This window comes from Miscanthus floridulus, chromosome 3, assembly GCF_019320115.1.
Source record: "Miscanthus floridulus cultivar M001 chromosome 3, ASM1932011v1, whole genome shotgun sequence".
In the NCBI taxonomy this organism is placed as follows: Eukaryota; Viridiplantae; Streptophyta; class Magnoliopsida; order Poales; family Poaceae; genus Miscanthus; species Miscanthus floridulus.
Genome location: NC_089582.1, coordinates 20,422,369 through 20,440,704, shown reverse-complemented (window position 1 = coordinate 20,440,704; position 18,336 = coordinate 20,422,369). Strand labels below are relative to the sequence as shown.

The 18,336-nt window shown below is 45.0% G+C and overlaps 1 non-coding gene across 1 annotated transcript; it reads left to right on the top strand.

The window, feature by feature from the left end:
* The first annotated feature begins 4,936 nt into the window (after positions 1 to 4,936).
* LOC136547639 (U5 spliceosomal RNA) lies at positions 4,937 to 5,055 on the top strand. The gene has a single exon (XR_010781604.1). It is a non-coding gene; the product is annotated as a U5 spliceosomal RNA (small nuclear RNA).
* Positions 5,056 to 18,336: the final 13,281 nt, after the last annotated feature.

Below are 18,336 nucleotides of genomic sequence, written 5' to 3'. Positions count from 1 at the left end.
GTACAATCCTGGTCATGTAAAGCTATTGTTTCATTGCTTATGAAAATAGGATGGCTTCAGCTCTTGTTGAGGTGGTTAGTGGTTTGGGTGGGTTTGTGGCAGCTGTTGATGTGGTGGTTTATGAGGCTGGGGTTGCAGCAGCTGCTGCTGTAGTTGTTGGTGCTCCACCTACACCACCAGTAGTTGTTGCAGCTGCACCTGCACCACCAGCAGCTCCAGGTCCCATGAGGTGGAACAACAACACCTCTGGATTTGTGCTTAGTAGGATGGCCCAGCTAGTGAGTAATGGTAGTAGGCCTGACAAGGTTTTCAAGGACAAGGATGTGAACCTAGTGGCTAAGCACCTAAAGGAGCACAGTGGTGAGGCTGTTACCCCAACTCAGGTGTACAACCACTTGAGGAAGTGGAGGCAGAAGTGGGCTAGGATCTCTAAACTCAAAGATCTCAGTGGAGCCTTATGGGACAGTGATGTTAACACAATAATGCTAGAGGGGGAGCACTACCTTGGTCACTACAAGGTAGACTAACTAAGATGCTTTACTCACCTTTCCCTTTTCTTTGTCTTTTTGCTAGTTACCTAAACTCTATCCCCTCCTGTAGGACCACTCTAAGGATGTCGAGTTCCTTAACTGTCCCATCAGGTTTTACACTGAGATGGAGGTCATTTTTTGTAGGTTTACAGTAGGATCTGGTGAGGCTCTTGGGGTAAATCAGGCTGATAGTGTGTCTACTAAGGCTGAGGGGTCTGCCTTCAACAATAGTTGTGAGGAGAAAACCAACACTGAAGTTGGTGAGGGCAGCAAGGCCACAGAGCTGTTGGCCATATCTGGGTTGGGTGGGAAGAGGAAGAGGGAGACATTCACAGAGAATGAGATGCTCTTGCTCACTAACATGTCAGATGCAGTGAACAATGTGGCTAATGCTCTTAGAAAAACTGGTCCAACCCATGTTGATGCCAATCTCTACTTGGCTATTATGGAGACTCTTGGCTTTTCTGAGGAGACCCTCATTGTGGCCTACACCTACCTGCTGGACAACAAGGCCCAAGGCAGGGGCTTTGTTGGCATGAGTGACATCCATAGGGACATTTGGCTTAGGAACTACCTAGCCAAGAACTACTACATGTAGTTGCAATACATGTTGGGTTGCATGGCCAAGGAGGGGGTTGACTGTTGAGATGTATAGTTCCTCCACCTCTCTCACCCACTCTCTCTTCTTTTGACTACAGCTGGGCACAAATTGTTGTAGATCTTTTGTGCAGCTTACTAGGCTGACCACACCTGTCCTTTTGGGCTTGTTTGACTGGGAGGGTGGCTAATATTATGTGACATTGGGAACCATGGGCACCATTTGAGCTCTGATCTGTTGGGCAGCACATGTTATTGTAAGATCATATTTGTAGCCTCTGTTGACTACATTATTTTAGACCTTATTTGCTTATTCAAGTTACCTGTCTACTGTTTACCTTGAGTTTGCATGATCTGTCAATTTATTCTGTTGGTTCTTGTTTCTTTGACTTGGTGGTATATGTGGGAAATGAAAATGGCCTATGATGCAAACTTAACCAAGGAGGTGGTTGCTTATTTGCTTTGTTCTTGTTCTTTTTTGAGTAAAATGCACCTTGGGTACTTAAACTATTGGGGCATTACCATTTAGGTACTCAAACTAAAAAACCTAGTACCTGGGTACTTAAACTATAGGGGCATTACCATCTGGGTACTCGAACTAAAAAAACCTCCCACTTGGGTACTTAAACTATTGGGCCATACCATCTGGGTACCGTCGCCGCCGCTGCAGAGTGACCAGGAGCGCGGGAAAATGAATTTTGATTCTTTTTCTTTTTCTGAAAATGGATGAATAGTGCTAGAATTTGTTATTTTTGTAAAAAAAATAATTAGAGCTCCAAACATTCTAAAAATTTTTGTGTAGCCTCTATATGATGTACTCTACCTAGAAAAAATATGAAACTTGGAAAATGAATAGTTTTTGTATGTTTAAAAATTACCTCTTTTAATTAATAAATGAACTTTCATAAATTTTATAATTAAAATAAATAAATGTCCAAAAAGAGGCGGCCTACCTGTGCTCGCCTGCTCGCTCACACAGTTAGGCCACCTCTTTTGGATATTTATTTATTTTAATTATAAAATTTATGGAAGTTCATTTATTAATTAAAAGAGGTAATTTTTAAACATACAAAAACTATTCATTTTTCAAGTTTCATATTTTTCCTAGGTAGAGTACATCATATAGAGGCTACACAAAAATTTTTAGAATGTTTGGAGCTCTAATTATTTTTTTACAAAAATAACAAATTCCAGCACTATTTATCCATTTTCAGAAAAAGAAAAAGAATCGAAATTCATTTTCCCGCGCTCCTGATCACTCTGCAGCGGCGGCGACGGTACCCAGATGGTATGGCCCAATAGTTTAAGTACCCAAGTGGGAGGTTTTTTAGTTCGAGTACTCAGATGGTAATGCCCACATAGTTTAAGTACCCATGTGCTAGGTTTTTCAGTTCGAGTACCTAAATGGTAATGCCCCAATAGTTTAAGTACCCAGGGTGTATTTTACTTTTCTTTTTTCATGAGTGTCATCAGACCCCGTGTGAGACATCCATTCTCTGCAACAGCAACTTCTTTCTTATGCTGATGGCAGTGAATGGATGTCCACAAGGGTTTCATGCCAGCCATGACCTGGGGTTTGCCTCTTCTGTTGCCTACAGCCACCAATGACTTAACTTAAATGAATTACTCCACCATATTCTAAAGCTGAGGCCACAGTTTGTATGAAATGCCAGCGGTGTCATACTTGATTATTTGAAACTAATGATGCTGGTCATCAGTGAGGAACTTGAGATCATCGGTTTGTTTCAAACCAAACCGTAGATCTTCAAGTTCCGCACTCATGGCAAGTTTCATTGCTTACCATTGACTGAGGCTAAAGCATTGTTTTGTTTCAGAAAAATGGTGCATTGCTATGTGGTTTTCAAGGGAAAGAAACCAGGAATTTATATGACTTTTGCATGAGTGCAGTGAACAAGTGCTTGGGGTCAAAAATTTAGTTTACAAGAAGTACAATGACTATGATCATGTTGTTAGTGATTTCACTACATCATGCCAAGCACTAACAGCTCCACCTCTGCTGTTAGAAACTGATACTTATCCTGCACACCCTGATCTTGATGGTGAGATTGCATCTCCCCCTTTGCTGTTACAACCTGATACTTGTGCAGCACACCATGATCTTGATGGTAAGAATGGTTCTTGGAAAAACGTGACCATTGTCACTCTTTTGATTCTGGTACTTGGCATGTGGTTGAGGCTGTCCATGTGCATCAAATGTAAGTGAAGTGCTATGGCCGATGATGACATACTTGGATGATTAACTGGCTAGCTCCATGTGTTCTTGTTTCTTGTAATGGAATTTCCTGTCAGTTGGTCGTAGATGTTCTTCTTTGGTACTGTTCTATGTTTTTTGTCAATTTAACTTGGAGCTGGCTATGGTTGCAAATGATGTATTACTCATGTCTGAGGCCTATTATTCAAACCCTTAGTTTCTGTTAAGTATTATTATTGTAATGATGTGTTTGCTCTATATGCATTCTGCTACCTCCATTTGGGCCTGCCATGCCCGCCACCAAACGCCATCTCAAAATGGCAGTCGGTGGTAGTTGGTCGATGGGAATCAAACACAATCTTAAGTTGGGCCTGGTCGGATTGGTATAGAGAACCAAACAAGGGGGGTTGCACCCCTTCGCCTAGCGTTAGCTGGCCTGGGACAGGCCATTGGGCCGAGGCGGCCACAGCCACCCTAGCAAACACGCCCCTGGCGGCCGCCATACCTCTCCATGTCCCCCTGTTCCGATGCCTGGGCAGCCATGGCCGACGTCATCTGTTTTATTTTGTGAAGAACGGATGAAAACGACGAGTCTCGCGATGCTTTTCCTTTCGCAGACGAGGGGACGAGCTAAAAGTTGGACAGGTTGGGCCTATTTGGACCACATGGAGGCTAATGATCGAGAAGCCCACGCAGAAGGCGAAAAGTTTTGGACGGACGGCCTTCAGCGTTTCTTGGCTCCACCATCGATTCAGTTCTCCCGGCACTCCGGCTTCCGCCGATGCTGATGATCTGATGATTGCTCCACCGAGGGCTAGCGCGAGTCCGCGACTCCTACACCCCAAGTCCCCAGCATCACTGCCTAGGAATGGAAGGTCTTCGTCACTTCGTGCTGCTGCCGCCGCTGATCCGGTGGAAGGCAACCGTGATTCGTTTTAATTTGTTGCAGTACAGAAGGGGATTTTTTTTAAAAAAAAAGGTAAGTGAAACTAAGACATCTGAACTCTGGATTCTCTGTGTGTTTGTAGCCCGGGAATTAGCAGATGTTTTACTACTTTGATTTGATTTACACTATTCTTTGATTAGTAGTTGTAGTAGGCTTGAAGAGATAAGTACTTTATCTTGATTTTCGGTATTATTATAGTAGTACAAAGTTTGCCATACGTGGATTTTTATCCTGGATCTGGCCACTTCCAAAATGTACTATATATAGTTGTGAGTATGACATGTAGAAACCATATATCATTATTTTTTAAAAATATCATATCAATTCCCTGTTGTCTGTTGATGAAGTACATATTTCCTGACAATAGCAACATTTGTAACGAGAGATTAGATTTTCGATTATTAGTACAAGCAGTAGGAAATCCTGGCTTCTCTTTAAAGTCCAGTCATCGGGAAATAATGGGCACATTGAGCAGCAGGAAATCCACGTCGTAGGCCTTAATTTGCAGTCTGTTCTCGACCCGTTAGCTAGCGTATACCCAAACCACATGGCACAGGTCGGCGCTTGCAGTCCCAAACTGCTTGCTGAAGCTGATTGCAGCAGGGAGCGCTGCTATTTATGAGGGCTTGGAGCGTCTCAGCAAAAGCACACGGCTGCGCAGTGGGCACAAAGCGAACTATTCTTTCGCCTTTTACTAAAGAATACCGTGTGCTCATCGCAATAAGCAGCATTTGCTTATTTTTGGAGGGTTCTTCTCTTTGTTGAGGAGGAGCCCAACAATTTAATATAAGTTTTGCTTTAAATAATTTTTTAAAAAAATAATTAATTTTTTTGAAGAGTTTTTTTTTCTCTTTTATTATTATGATGAAGAGCTCAACAATTCAAAAGTTTTGTTTTGGAAAATAGAGATTTAATTCAATAATACATGGTGGCTAACACTTGCCTAGTGTTGGAAAAACTGATGACAGAGAAGCTAGCAGGTAAGGAAATTGGTGAGTAGCTGGCAGGTTAAGGAAGTTGGTGAATCGATGACAGGTTAATAAAATTGGTGAAAAGCTGGCAGGTTAAGGAAGATGACAGGTTAATAAAATTGGTGAAAAGCTGGCAGGTTAAGGAAGTTGCTGAACTGATGACTGAAAAGCTAACGACAAAAGTCGGTTAAGGAAGTTGGTTGAACTAATGGCAGAGAAGATGGTGATCGAAGCCCCTAGTGGCGGCCCCGAGCTATCTCTCGAAGACATGTCTATTTTACCGAGCCTACGATGCCATGATCGTTAAGCCTTTCGTGTGGGTCTAAACTTACCCGGCAAGGAATTCCGCCGGACCCAGGGCCGCCACTAGGGGCTTCGGTCACCAGCTTCTCTGCCATTAGTTCAACCAACTTCCTTAACTGACTTTTGTCGTTAGCTTTTATGTCATTGGTTCACCAACTTATTTTGGTCATGTCATCCTGCTCCTGCTCCCTAGTGACCGGCGGTAAGACAGGCATGGTGGTGTAGACTGACTCTAGGATTAGTGATTTACAAGTTTAGGAATTAGGATGATATATAAGTGAATATGCCGAGTTAATAAATCGGAATGACACTTCACTCTAACTTATTTTGCCGTTGAGGTCGGAGATTCCCAAAACAGAACAAAAGGGAAAAGAATAAACGCGCCTCACAATGTGTTAGGCGATCAGGCTTGCTAGTGCCTGGACGTCCAGATGGACGGGGTGTCCGGACGCCCGCGCTTGCCGTTTTCCTTGCCGTTTTGCGTGCCCACGTGGGGCCCGCGCCGCCCTAAACATCACTAGCATCAAAGAAAGAGGGGACGGGGCGGCGGATGCCTAGCCGGCGCTGAGAGGAGGAGGTGCACGGAGATGAGGCAACAGAAAGCGATGAGAGAGATGCGACACCCGATCTACTTTTAAAACATCTAGATGCAACAATTGCAACATACATCCAAATGCAGATGAAACACCATGCAAATGAAATGCTTGCAAAAACACATGAAAAATACTTGAAAACCATAGTAAAACATACGCTACATCAAGATAAAATACTTGCAACATATGCGTGAAACATATGCAACATCCGAATAAACACACTGGTAACATACGTCTGGAAAAAACACAGATGAAACATTGAGAATAGAAGCTTGCAACATACTTGTACAACTATTGCAACATGTGCAACATCCCCATCTACTTTTTGCAACATTCACATGAAACACTTGCAACATAGCTCTGAAACATCTGAAAACACTTGAAACATACGCTTGCAACATGCGCTTTCAGCTCAATATTTCCTTGCTGTTTCAGAACGGAGACTCGTCGGCGCGTGGAGTTTACCGGTGTAGAGCTCGCCACTCTAGTGGAGAAAGCCATGGCAGGTCCGATGGAGAAGGCCACGTCGGATTACCAGCTCCACGCGATAGCCACCCTCGCCTCCCTCTCATGCAGCGGCGTGGGTCTTCGTCGTCGTGCTCGTCTCCCACGCGCCGCTCGCACGAGGGCCTCTGAAGCCACTGTTTCCTCCCACATGTGCGGGCCTCGAAGCTGTCGTCGCCTTGCTTGTGCGCCGGCAGCTGGTAGCTGTAACAACCCAAAAATCCACACACCAAAAAAATCACAACTACAAAATTTTTGTGTTAGCACTATGTGATGTTGAGTGACTCATGTAGAAGCCAAACCCTAGTTCTGGATTGGATGTGACCCAACTAGGTTAAAATCATAAGCATAGTTTGGTTTTATGCCACATGTGTAATTAAATTCCTAAATAAATAAATCATGCATGCATCCTTAGACCCACTTGTGATTTGGATTCTTTTGCCTTATGTGATGTTTAACTAACTTAATATTTATGATAAACCCCAACCAAATTAGCAACAAATAAAAGAGAAAGGAAAGAAGAGGGAGGCAACAGCTCAGCCTAGCCTGCCTCTACCGGCCCAGCTAACCAGCCGCCTGCCCTCCCACTCGCTCACACGGCTCATGAAGCCGGCCCAGCATCGCCGCCCACACGCGCACAGCCGCTGACAAGCCAGGCCCGCTTGTCAGCTATCACGCGCCGCACGCAGCCACATCGCGCCAAGCGCCTGATGACCCGACCCCGCTTGTCAGCACAATAGCGTCTTCTTCCCCTCACGCCACGCATTCTCCCCGCGCAACCGGAGGCCGACTAGCGTGGCAGGCGTGGGCCTAGGGTCATGCAAATCGCATGACCTTGTTCCCCCATGCGCCGCGCTTACGCTACCGCATGAGAGCCATCAGATGCGCTGCACGTATCACCACCGCCCGTTCGCCGTCCGCCCTTGGAGCCCTTGGAGCTCGGCTATAAAAAGCCAACGTCCGTGAGCCCTAACCCTCAGCCCGTTCGCCGCCGCCGCTGGTGGTACAGCACCACACAGCGTCAAGCCGAGAGAGAGAGAGGAGGGAGAAGCAAGGTGGAGGAGGGAGCCGCTGCGGGGAGGACCTCGCCGGAGCCAGGAGCACCGCCCTGATCAGCTACAGCAATGTAGCTACTCGGCACGGTACTACATCGCCTCATCACGGCCTCGCCTCGCCACCGCATCGCCATCCTACCGCCACGAACCCTGCGGTGAGCCATCTTGCTGAGACCACCTCCCTAGCCAAATGGAACGTGCACCGCCATGATCGAAAACCTTGCTGAAGCTTTGAGCTCCAGCCTAGCCCAACTGGTCAGCTAGGGAGACCGCCATTGCCATGCTTGCCAAGACCCAGGACGCATCGTGCGCGCTGCCATCAGCCAAACGGAGGACCCCAGCCATGACGAGAGTCCCACTACGCTCACCTTAGCCGAGGAAGAAGCCCACCGGAGCCCTACATTGCCGCACCGCACCTTGTCGGAGCGCCACCGCCTCTGTTTTGCCCCCACCACCGTGGCCGGAGCCACTGGAAGCACCAGGAGCTCCTTCAACACGCCCACCATGGCCGTAGAAGCACCGTGGAGCTCACACGCTCTTCCAACTGGGCTCTCGCTACCACTGTAGCCCTGTTCATGCACGCCGACGAACCCACACCGCCGTTCACCATGGCCAGAGCCCCAGGAAGCCCTAGCCACCACCTTGACCCCACCACTGTGCTCGCCGAGACTTGGCGACGCTTTTTGCTACCTTAATCGTGCACCAGTACCGTCCGAGAAGCTCGCCGGGGAGCTCACCACCGGTGGGAGCACGCCGGGGAAGAAGTAGGGGATTTTCCCATCGTCGACCACGACCACGCCGACCACGTCCCGAGCAGCTCTACCGAGCTCCGACCACGACCATGCCGACCACGTCCCGAGCAGCTCTGCCGAGCCCCGACCATGACCACGTCGACCACGTCCCGAGCAGCTCCGCCGAGCATCGACCATGACCACATCATGCACATGAACCGAACCCTAGGAAGGAATAAGTGGACCAAGTCCTTCATAGGCCAGCTCTGCGGTCCATGGACCAACGCAGGCGGGTTCACCATGAACCGCGCCTCACCTGCGCCCGTGGAACACGGCCCGTTAGTGGCCTAGTAAAACGACGTGGTCGCACCAGCACGCGCCACGTGGTGGCCAAAGCCCAGCCCATATCCAGGCCCAACCAGCCTAGTCGAGGGCCGACCTATATTGACCATTGACTGGTCAATGTTGACTGTTGACAGGGCCCACAAATCAGCGACATAGAGCCGCTGGACCCACTTGTCATTGAGTGACGTCATGCTGACGTCATGATAACGTCAGCGGGACCCCACCTGTCAGCCCAGAACCGAGATGATGACATCGACATCAGCATGCCGCGTGGACCAGTCATAGTATGACACGTGTCAGCCCAGGATTAATTCAGCCTCTTTTTCCATTTTCAGAAATGATTAAAACATCGGAAATTCATAACTAATTAATATGAACTTAGAAAAATACAAGACTAGGACCAAAATTCATCTAAAATCGAGCTCTACGCAATGAACCCATGTTTGAGTGCATTTGATTCTTTTGAATTTTCATTGCTCTTTGTGCTATTCTATAGACGTCGCTAACGCGACGATAATGCGATCGTTTGCAGACTCGGAGGAGAACCAGACAGACGAGGACCGAGAGTACCATGAGGAGTACGGAGATGACTTCACTGAAGGTGCCACATCCCACCCAACCTCGTAGCACCTATTATGCATGGCTAATATAGAACTGCTATTGCTTTATTTTTATATTCACACTATGGTAGGACTTGCATGGTAGTATGCCTACTTGATGGCCTTTACCTTGACGCAACCTTACCCCTGCATACCCTGCTATTAGGCTAGATACATGCTTACTACTATATTTCATTGCTTATACATCTACTACGCTTATACTACATTAAATGCGTGGTGGAAACTGGTGTTATCTAGACTATGGGGAGAGTGCTGCGTGTGTGACTTGGGTGTGTGGAGGGTGAGGGTTGTGTCGACGAAGTTGGAGTATACGACGAGCCTGGGGCAAGTCTTGCCACAGGGTGCTACCTAGGCACCCTCTGGAATGGATACCTATGGTGGGTAAACGGTATATGAGGTGGTCCTAGGTGTGAACCTGTGATGGGAGGAGCCCGGGATGGATGTGCTGTGGTGGCACGGTAAATGGAAACCCTGATGAAGACATTCTGGCTTGGTCATCCCTAAGGACTTACTAGTACTCAGATTCACCGGGAAGCCTTATGTACCACTCGCCCTATATGGTGCGGGACGGCCAGACTACTTGGTAGGATATTGCCACTACTGCTAGGTTGATAACGGACAGTGTAAGGAGGTACGGGGCGTGGAGGATTCCCCCACACCCTTCCGAGACTTCATGGAGACCTTGTGGACCCAGCTCATCACTCACAGTTTTAGCCGCCCCAGACTAGACTTGGGGTGTATCAGGGCTAAATGGTAGAGTGGCATTATCCTAGGCTAGCAAGCGGCCAGAACTACAAGAAATCTTAGGATCTATGACGACCTGTTATCATCATAAATTCTGATATATTTGTCATAGCAGTTATATTTATGACGACTGCATGACGAAAAACCATTCGTCAAAGATCATGCGTGGTAAATCATGTTTAATGACGACCGCATGTTTTTTCATCATAATTTTTAATGACGATCTAATTAAAGAGTCGTCACTAAATGTCCTATGGCCTGGCTAGGCTCATGTACTAAAAAGGCTATTACTGGGCCAAATATAATTAGGGGCCTAATTTATTATATGCCAAGCCCACTTACAGAAATAAAATTGATACCAATTTCTAGGACAAAATCTATTTTGCAACCTGTATATTTAGTGGGCCAACAACCATCGAGCCCAAACATCAAAAAGGTTATATATTTAGTTACAATGCCGCCCATACAATTTTTTCAGCCCACACAATTGAGCCCATATATTTTCAACCCACATATTTCAATCCATATACACTTATAATAATATAGTTACAATATACACCTGAAATAAATCATTTATAATAATAATACATATGCATATGTTACTGGCTCTTCTAAATTAAGAAGCACCAACAACTGTACTTTTGCCATCAGCAAGCATTACATTAAAAAAAAGATCGCAATAAAAGAATGTTTTAATAGAAAATACAATCTTTGGTCATCCATCTTCCCCGTTTATGCAAGGTCTATACTGCAGCATCATGGACAAATCCAGCAGTCCTGTCATCATGAAATAAAAGCATTTATTCAGATGTAAATATGATCGAGGTACTGACTGCTTGCTAAAATTGATAGACATGTATGTTAAAGATTATCTAATCCACCATTTCAGAAATTATCCAAATGCAAACATGCTATCAACATAAGATCTGTAGTATACAAAGCTACATCAAAAATCGAATGATAATTGAACACCTATCTTGAGATGTGAATCTCATTACAAGTTATACAAACAGTACTAAAAAATTGCAAGTTAATCAAAGATTTTTTTTCCATCAACTCACCAAAAGTAATATATACTATTTACTATATAATGCCCTTTATTTTCACATGGCAGGAACTGTACATGGGACGCCAACAACTATATATCAATGCAGCTAGAACTACATGGGAGGCCAACAACTATACCGATGCAGCTAGAACTACAGCAAGGGTAGGAGCAGCAGGATAAGAGATTCTAAGGCAACATCTGTAGCATAAAAATGCATGAACCTGCATTATATGGCATGGACAGGAACCTGCAAGGCAAAAACGGTGTAAAGTTTGCAAGGGAAAAGGCAATGTAATCTTTAAATCCAGTACCAGGCTAACAACGACAAAGTAAAATTGTGGCAGTGCATAGACAAAATTTGAAGGTAAACAACGAAAGGGAACGGCCCATCAAGAAGGCAGGCCTCAGTTCTCTAAACCTTGTTACCTGAGCAACATGCTGATACAAAATCAGTTAGACATGGAGGAAATCTATCTGATAGCACATTGGAATCAGTAAATGAGTTTACGTGGCAAACATAGAACAATAGTCATAATGCTTGAATCGCTAATTCATGTGGAACTGTAGACCTGAGAAGCAACAGAAATCTCATGTAGGCAGGCGGCCAGGCAATATGAATCAATAGACGCAGGGACTACTGAGACTGACGCAATCTAAGCCATGCAATCAATTTGTACATGCAGGGTCCGTTCTGACTGAGCTAATGTAACCATAGTAAGGACACGATGAAGCAGAAGAAAAAAACACTGAAACGTAGATTGGTTTCCACTTTCTAGAGATGAACCTATACTATAGCAGCAGAGGGGGGAGCAGAAAACGTGAAATTTGTACCTAGTAGCACAGATTTGAGGATCAAAGAGGCACTCAAACCATGGCTTGAGGAGGAAGCACACAGATCTGGCCTGTGGACTCCTTCGCGTCGGGTAGCTAGCAGCCGAGGAAGAGAGCGACGGCCTCGCTCCATCACCGGAGAGCTGTAGCAGCAAGCGGCGCCGACGTAGATCGAAGGTCGTTCCGCCGAGGGAGAGCGACAGTGGCAGACGGCGCCGGCGTAGGTCGAAGGTCGAAGGTTGCTCCATGGAGGACCAGGTCGACCTCTTTGACAAATGTCTTTTGCACAATCTGCATCCACCAATTTGGCATACATGACAAACAAGATCGAGGCAAGCAACGGAAGAGGGGAGAGGGACGCAGCGCAGGGATGGATCTGGGACCTTGGACTTGACGGAGCGCTTGATGAGGAACCACAGCCCAGGCATGGGAAGAACGAAGAGCCCCAACGACGTGTAGTAGCTCGCCTACGAGTACCCTGTCCTGTCGCATCGAGCAGGACCACGGCGTGGTCCAGCGACGCGTGCACTGGGGCGCTACGGACTCGCCTCCTTGGCTTGGCTCGCCACCGGGGGCGTGCGGAGACTACCGCGCCCCACGGCGGCGCCAGCAACCCACCGTTGTCGCCCGCCCGATCTGGTGTGCCCCCGGCCGGTGACGCGGGCCAACACCCGATCTGGCGAGCCCCTGGCCGGAGACGTGCGCCGGCGCCTGATTTGGCGTGTCTGCGGCTGAAGAGGGAGAGGCATCGTGAGAGAGACCAGGGAGGGAGGGTGGTGCGGTGAGGCTCGAGCACAGCCTTGAGAGGAACGAAGGGGATTCCCTGGAGACTATTATATGCTAGGGTTTTCTGGTCGGGATCATTTTTAGCCATCAGATCATGAATCGAGTGGCTGTGGGTGACTGGGCTGATATGGGCCGCAACGAAGTTATTTTATTTTTGTTTTTTTTATAGAATTAAGAATATTTAGGGATAACAAATGATTTCAAACAAAAAGGTCACCAACAATGAAGTTATAAAATTCATCCAGATTTACAACTTTTGTATTGGTCATTTTTCCATCCGACTTTGTATGAACAATTCAAAATTTAAATTACAAAATAAGAGAATTTTGAATAGAATTATAGGATAGTAAATGATTTCAACTGAAAAAGTCGTCAACAAAAAAGTTGTAGAACTAATCGAGGTCTACAACTTTTCTTTTGGTCATATCTTCATCCAATATTGTTTGAACAATTCAAAAGTAGGACTATACATCATTCATTACACATCTCTCACTTAGCCATATAACATTTGAGAGATGTTACATTTGTGAACATCATTCAAATGTGAGAGATGATACATTTGTTAACAACATACAGTAGCGCTTTGTTAAAATTATGTGAAACTTTTATGCAATGATTAGACACCAAAAATATATTGTCATGCAAGTTTGTAGATTTTTCTAACCAATTTTAGACATTACTACATTCATTTTATGGTAATTCAACAAATAATTACAATAATAACTAAATTTGGTCAGATAATTCTAAAAATTGACACACCAACATATTTTTGGTCAATAAGCATTCCATAAAAATTTCAAGCAATTTCAATAAAGTGGGACTATACATCCTTCACAAATAAAAACATCTCTCACTTAGTCATACATCTATGTTGAGATGTATCTATTTGTGAACAATGTGTAGTATTGTTTTGTTAAAATCGATTGAAATTTTTTATGCAATAATTATACATCAAAGTCATGTTATCACGCAAGTTTGTAGATTTTTAAGTATTGTATAAAAAATTTAAGTGATTTCAATAAAGTGGGACTATACATTCTTCACAAATAGGAACATCTCTCACTTAGTCATTTAACTATACGTGAGATGTATCTATTTGTGAATAATGTGTAGTATATCTTCAAATGAGTTGGGATAATAAATGGTTTCAAATGAAAAAGTCATAAATAAAAAAGTTGTAGAACTCATCGAGACGTATAATTTTTATTTTAGTTATTTCCCATCTGACTTGTTTGAACAATTCAAAATTCAAAATTTAAAATATGAGAGATGTATAACTTTTGTTTTGATCATTTCTACACTGTCGCAGGCTTCTATCAGGGTGGATCGATCTCTGGTCACTGGTTCGATGTGTTTTTATAAAAGATTTTTCTTCTCATGTCTTTTATTTTTTATAAGCAAACGATGGCTAATGACGCCATAAAACATTCATGGAATCACAAAGCTGTGGTTTTGGTTGCCGAGAGAGAATCCTATAAATATAGTATTATTATACAATAAATTATCAAATTCCTTTTGTAGGTCAGTAGTAATGCGTGGCTTTGTTGATGGCTTTAGCCAAGGTTCGATCGCTCATGAGCACAGAGCGTGTTTTTTTAAAAAAAATTACAGCGCGGCCCGGCTGTTTAAGAGGCCCATCTCCTCTTGGGCTTCGGGTGCGGGATATTTTATTGTTCATCCAATTTAGGTTAAGGAATAAATAAAATAAAACACTAGCATAGACATAAACACATGTTCACTGTGGTCAAAGCTGTTGGTGGTTAGGTGTGAGGTTCAAGGTTCGATTCTTGAGTGGTGCGGTTTATTTTAGATTTTTTGTGAATTTGTGTGCGCAGGCCTACTGGGGTCAATTTGTGTGCGCAGGCCTATTCTGCTGAGCCTACCTATTGGCTTGGGCTATCTTCACCTGGTAGAAAATAGGATATATACAATAACTTGCATAGAAAATAATTACACGCTGATAGCCTGATTCAAATCTTGTCACTGTCTTGTTTTTATTTTCTAGAGCTTTTAGCTCTATCTTTTGAAAATTATATCATTTTTATATGACCTAAGAGGAAGATGATTTTTTGTTCTATTTTTCGAAAATAACTTTATATATAGAGCTTTTTCATATGACGTGAGATGAAGATGATTTTTTTGTTTATTTCGAAAATAGCTAGAGCCCATTAAAATACAAATGACAATGGGACCAAATATCTAATTTATAGGTAAATAAAATTACAAACTAATATTGTCAATAATTTATGACAATTGCAAGGTAGCATGTTATGACGGAACATAGATCATCATAAACAAACTACTTCTCTTGTTATGACGATTTTTATTGCGTCTTAATGACGAATACAAAATTTTCGTCAGTAAGTTATTCTCCTCCTGAAAGTCGTCATAAAACAGAATGACTTATTGACGAATTGACTCATTGTCACAAAAAAATTGTCATAGATCCCCAGATTTCTTGTAGTGCTCAGCCCAGTTGACGATGGTCAGCGAAGAGGGTAGATCTTGTGGTTATGTGAAACCTCTCCAGAGTGTATGGTTGATCGATCGATACATGTGCCGACTTATCGGCTATGGACCTTTCCTGGGTTTCGCTTAAACTAGATAGAGAGATGAGTCTTTCTCTTCTTCCCCTATGAGAGAGTGTCAGTCGTAGCCAGGGGCTACGGGCCATGAGACAATGCCGAGAGGGAGTTGGCCTGTTGACTGAGCGATGGTATGGTGATGATATGGAGAAGGTGGTATATCGATCCTAGGATCGAAATATGGCTCTGGACAGAAATGGGGTGGAATGGGTGTGGGAATGGTGTTAAAACTTGACCAACTATTATTATACACTTGATATGCTAATACATAGGAAACCCCAGCCTTATAGGTTCCTTTTGATTATATCCAACTTGCATCCAATTTACACAAAGCATAGCTCATAGGGTGGGAGTGGCCAGTACAAATCGTACTGATAAATTTTGGCACACATGTTCTGCTGAGGAGTATAACTCCGAGGAGTTTGACGATTGAGGGGTTCGTTCCTATGCTCGAGTTTGGCGATCTTATCTTTAAGCTGTTATGGATGAATGCTACTTTTGATTCCGCCAATGCGGTGATGTAATAATTTATGTAATTCTGCACTTTATGTACTCTGATATTATCATTGTATGGATGTGGTATTCGACTGGAATTTGGGTAATATGATCTACAACGATTATAATACACTTCGACTCTGTGGATTTCCCTTCGCGGAAATCAGGTCGTTTCAGTTAGTATCAGAGCCATACTTGACCATAGGACGAAACCCTCAGAAATGGACGATAGAATAGGACGTGAACTACTCATCCTTTGATTATATACCGACCCTGCATTTACTTTTATGCAAGGCTTATCTATTATTGACCTGCTAACACCTGTTCCTTAAAACATGCAGATGACAACGAACGTCGACTGGCCGCCTCTAGGACCGCTACCTCTGGACCATGCTAAGCTTACCTTCGACCTACATGAGCTCGGGGGTTTTGCACAAACCCTCTACCGAGTCCTCGTCATGTTAGGAGTCCCCGACGAGCTTGTCAAGGTCACCTACACTGGGAAGCCCGCTCAGGAGGGAGGAATCGAAGGACCGATTGTCACCTCAGTCGAGTTCCCGGCTAGCACTACCTTACCTTCTGTCCCAGCTTTCACCGAGATGACTATAGAGGACACAGTCGAGGAGGGACTGCAAGCTATCTCACACAAGGCACTTTGTAGAGTGATGAGGGACCACTACGAGCACCTGAAGATGATAGAGTTCCGTCTATTTCCCTAGGCCCTCGACCTCAGCCTTACCCCTAGTGAGCAGAGTTTCACAACCGGCTGAGTTATCTTTGCCGAGGAGGACAGATGCCTTCGTGTCTTGGCTATCCACCTACTGGAGCAGGATAGGTATGTGACCCAGCTAGAGTAGAGGAGACGTCAGGACTAGGCCCTTCCGTGGGAGTACCAGGAGCGAGACTCACAGGGAGCATAAGAGAAAGCTAGTCTACTTGAGACAGTTGCCAAGCTATAGGACAAGCTCAACCGTCGTGAAGAAGTCCACAGAACCGAGGTCGCAGACTTACAGGACAAAGCCGCCGACCTAGGCAACAGGGACTGCTACCTCAACAGCAAGGTCTTGGAGTTGCAGGGAGAGTTGGATGACAAGAAGGCTGAGTTCAACCGACGAGGAGACAGAGAGAGGTCCAAGGGGATTGATATGCTGAAAATCCAATCTCGAAACAAGACCATGACTCAGGATCTAGAGGAGTTCAGGAAGAAGGCCATTCACAACCAGGGTCACCTGATCGAGGCACTCAGGAAGAACGAGTACCTACAGGACAAGTGTGAGAGGACTTGACAGGCTTGGTAGAAGTCTGACAAGAAGCGCCTCAGGGAGATGAAGAGTATGTGGGATCAGCTACCCAAGGAGATTCGTAGCAAGACAAAGCCTAGGATAGAGGAGTTCGAGTTAGCCCTGACTCGCCTCAACCTAGACGCCTGCCCTACCCTACCTAGAGCCAAGCCTACTGAGGAGCTTGCCGAGGCCTTAAAGTACGTGTCCTGACTTCACAAGTTTGATGAGGAGATCGAGATCGAGAGCAGTCGTATCCCAACTGCGGTGTACGAGTTAGAGTAGATGACCCTGCGTGGTCATGAGTCATGTCAGTGGCTTCCATAAGTTGTACCCCATGATGTACCCCTTATGAAATGTAACATGAGACACTATGTGTAGTATGATTCTCGCGAGTCTCCAAGTGTAGCTGCTGGAGATGATGCCATATAATAAAACCCATGTAATGAATGTTTTGGATCTTATTGCATTTTATGGACCTTATTGCTTCTTTGTAATGAGTGTTGGATAGAATAAATGTTTTCCTTTAAATTGTCAAAATCATGTAACCATACTAAATTATAAGCACTTATGGCACAAACACTAAGATTCCTATGATTCATGTTGCAGATGCCGAACCACCGATCTAATCGCCTAATGAACCGTGGACGTGCGCCCACCCCCGAACCAGTCGAACCAAATGGGGGGCATGGTGGCAACAACCGTGGCTGAGGCCGTGGATGTGGACATGGAGGGATACCCTTCAACCTGGAGAATACCCCACCGCCTGAGGAGAACATTCTGCCACCACCACCACCGAACCTAGCAGAGGTGATGGCACAATAGACCCAACTTCTTGCAGCTCTTATTAACTGAGCAACCCATCGCTAGGGAGGTCAGCAGAATGACTTCCAAAGGAAGCTGGAAGGATTTCTAAAGCTAAGGCCACCTACCTATGATGGCACCGACCCTGACCCGCTTGTGGCCGATGACTGGCTCAAGGGGATGGAGAAGAAGCTTGACCTCACTACTTTCACCGATGATGAGTGTGTTGGAGCTGCCACACACCAGCTCACAGGTGCAGCATGCGCCTGGTGGGATAGTTTCAGTGATTCCCATGAGGACCCTGTCAACATCTCGTGGGAAGAGTTCGTCGAAGCATTCACTGAGTATCACATTCC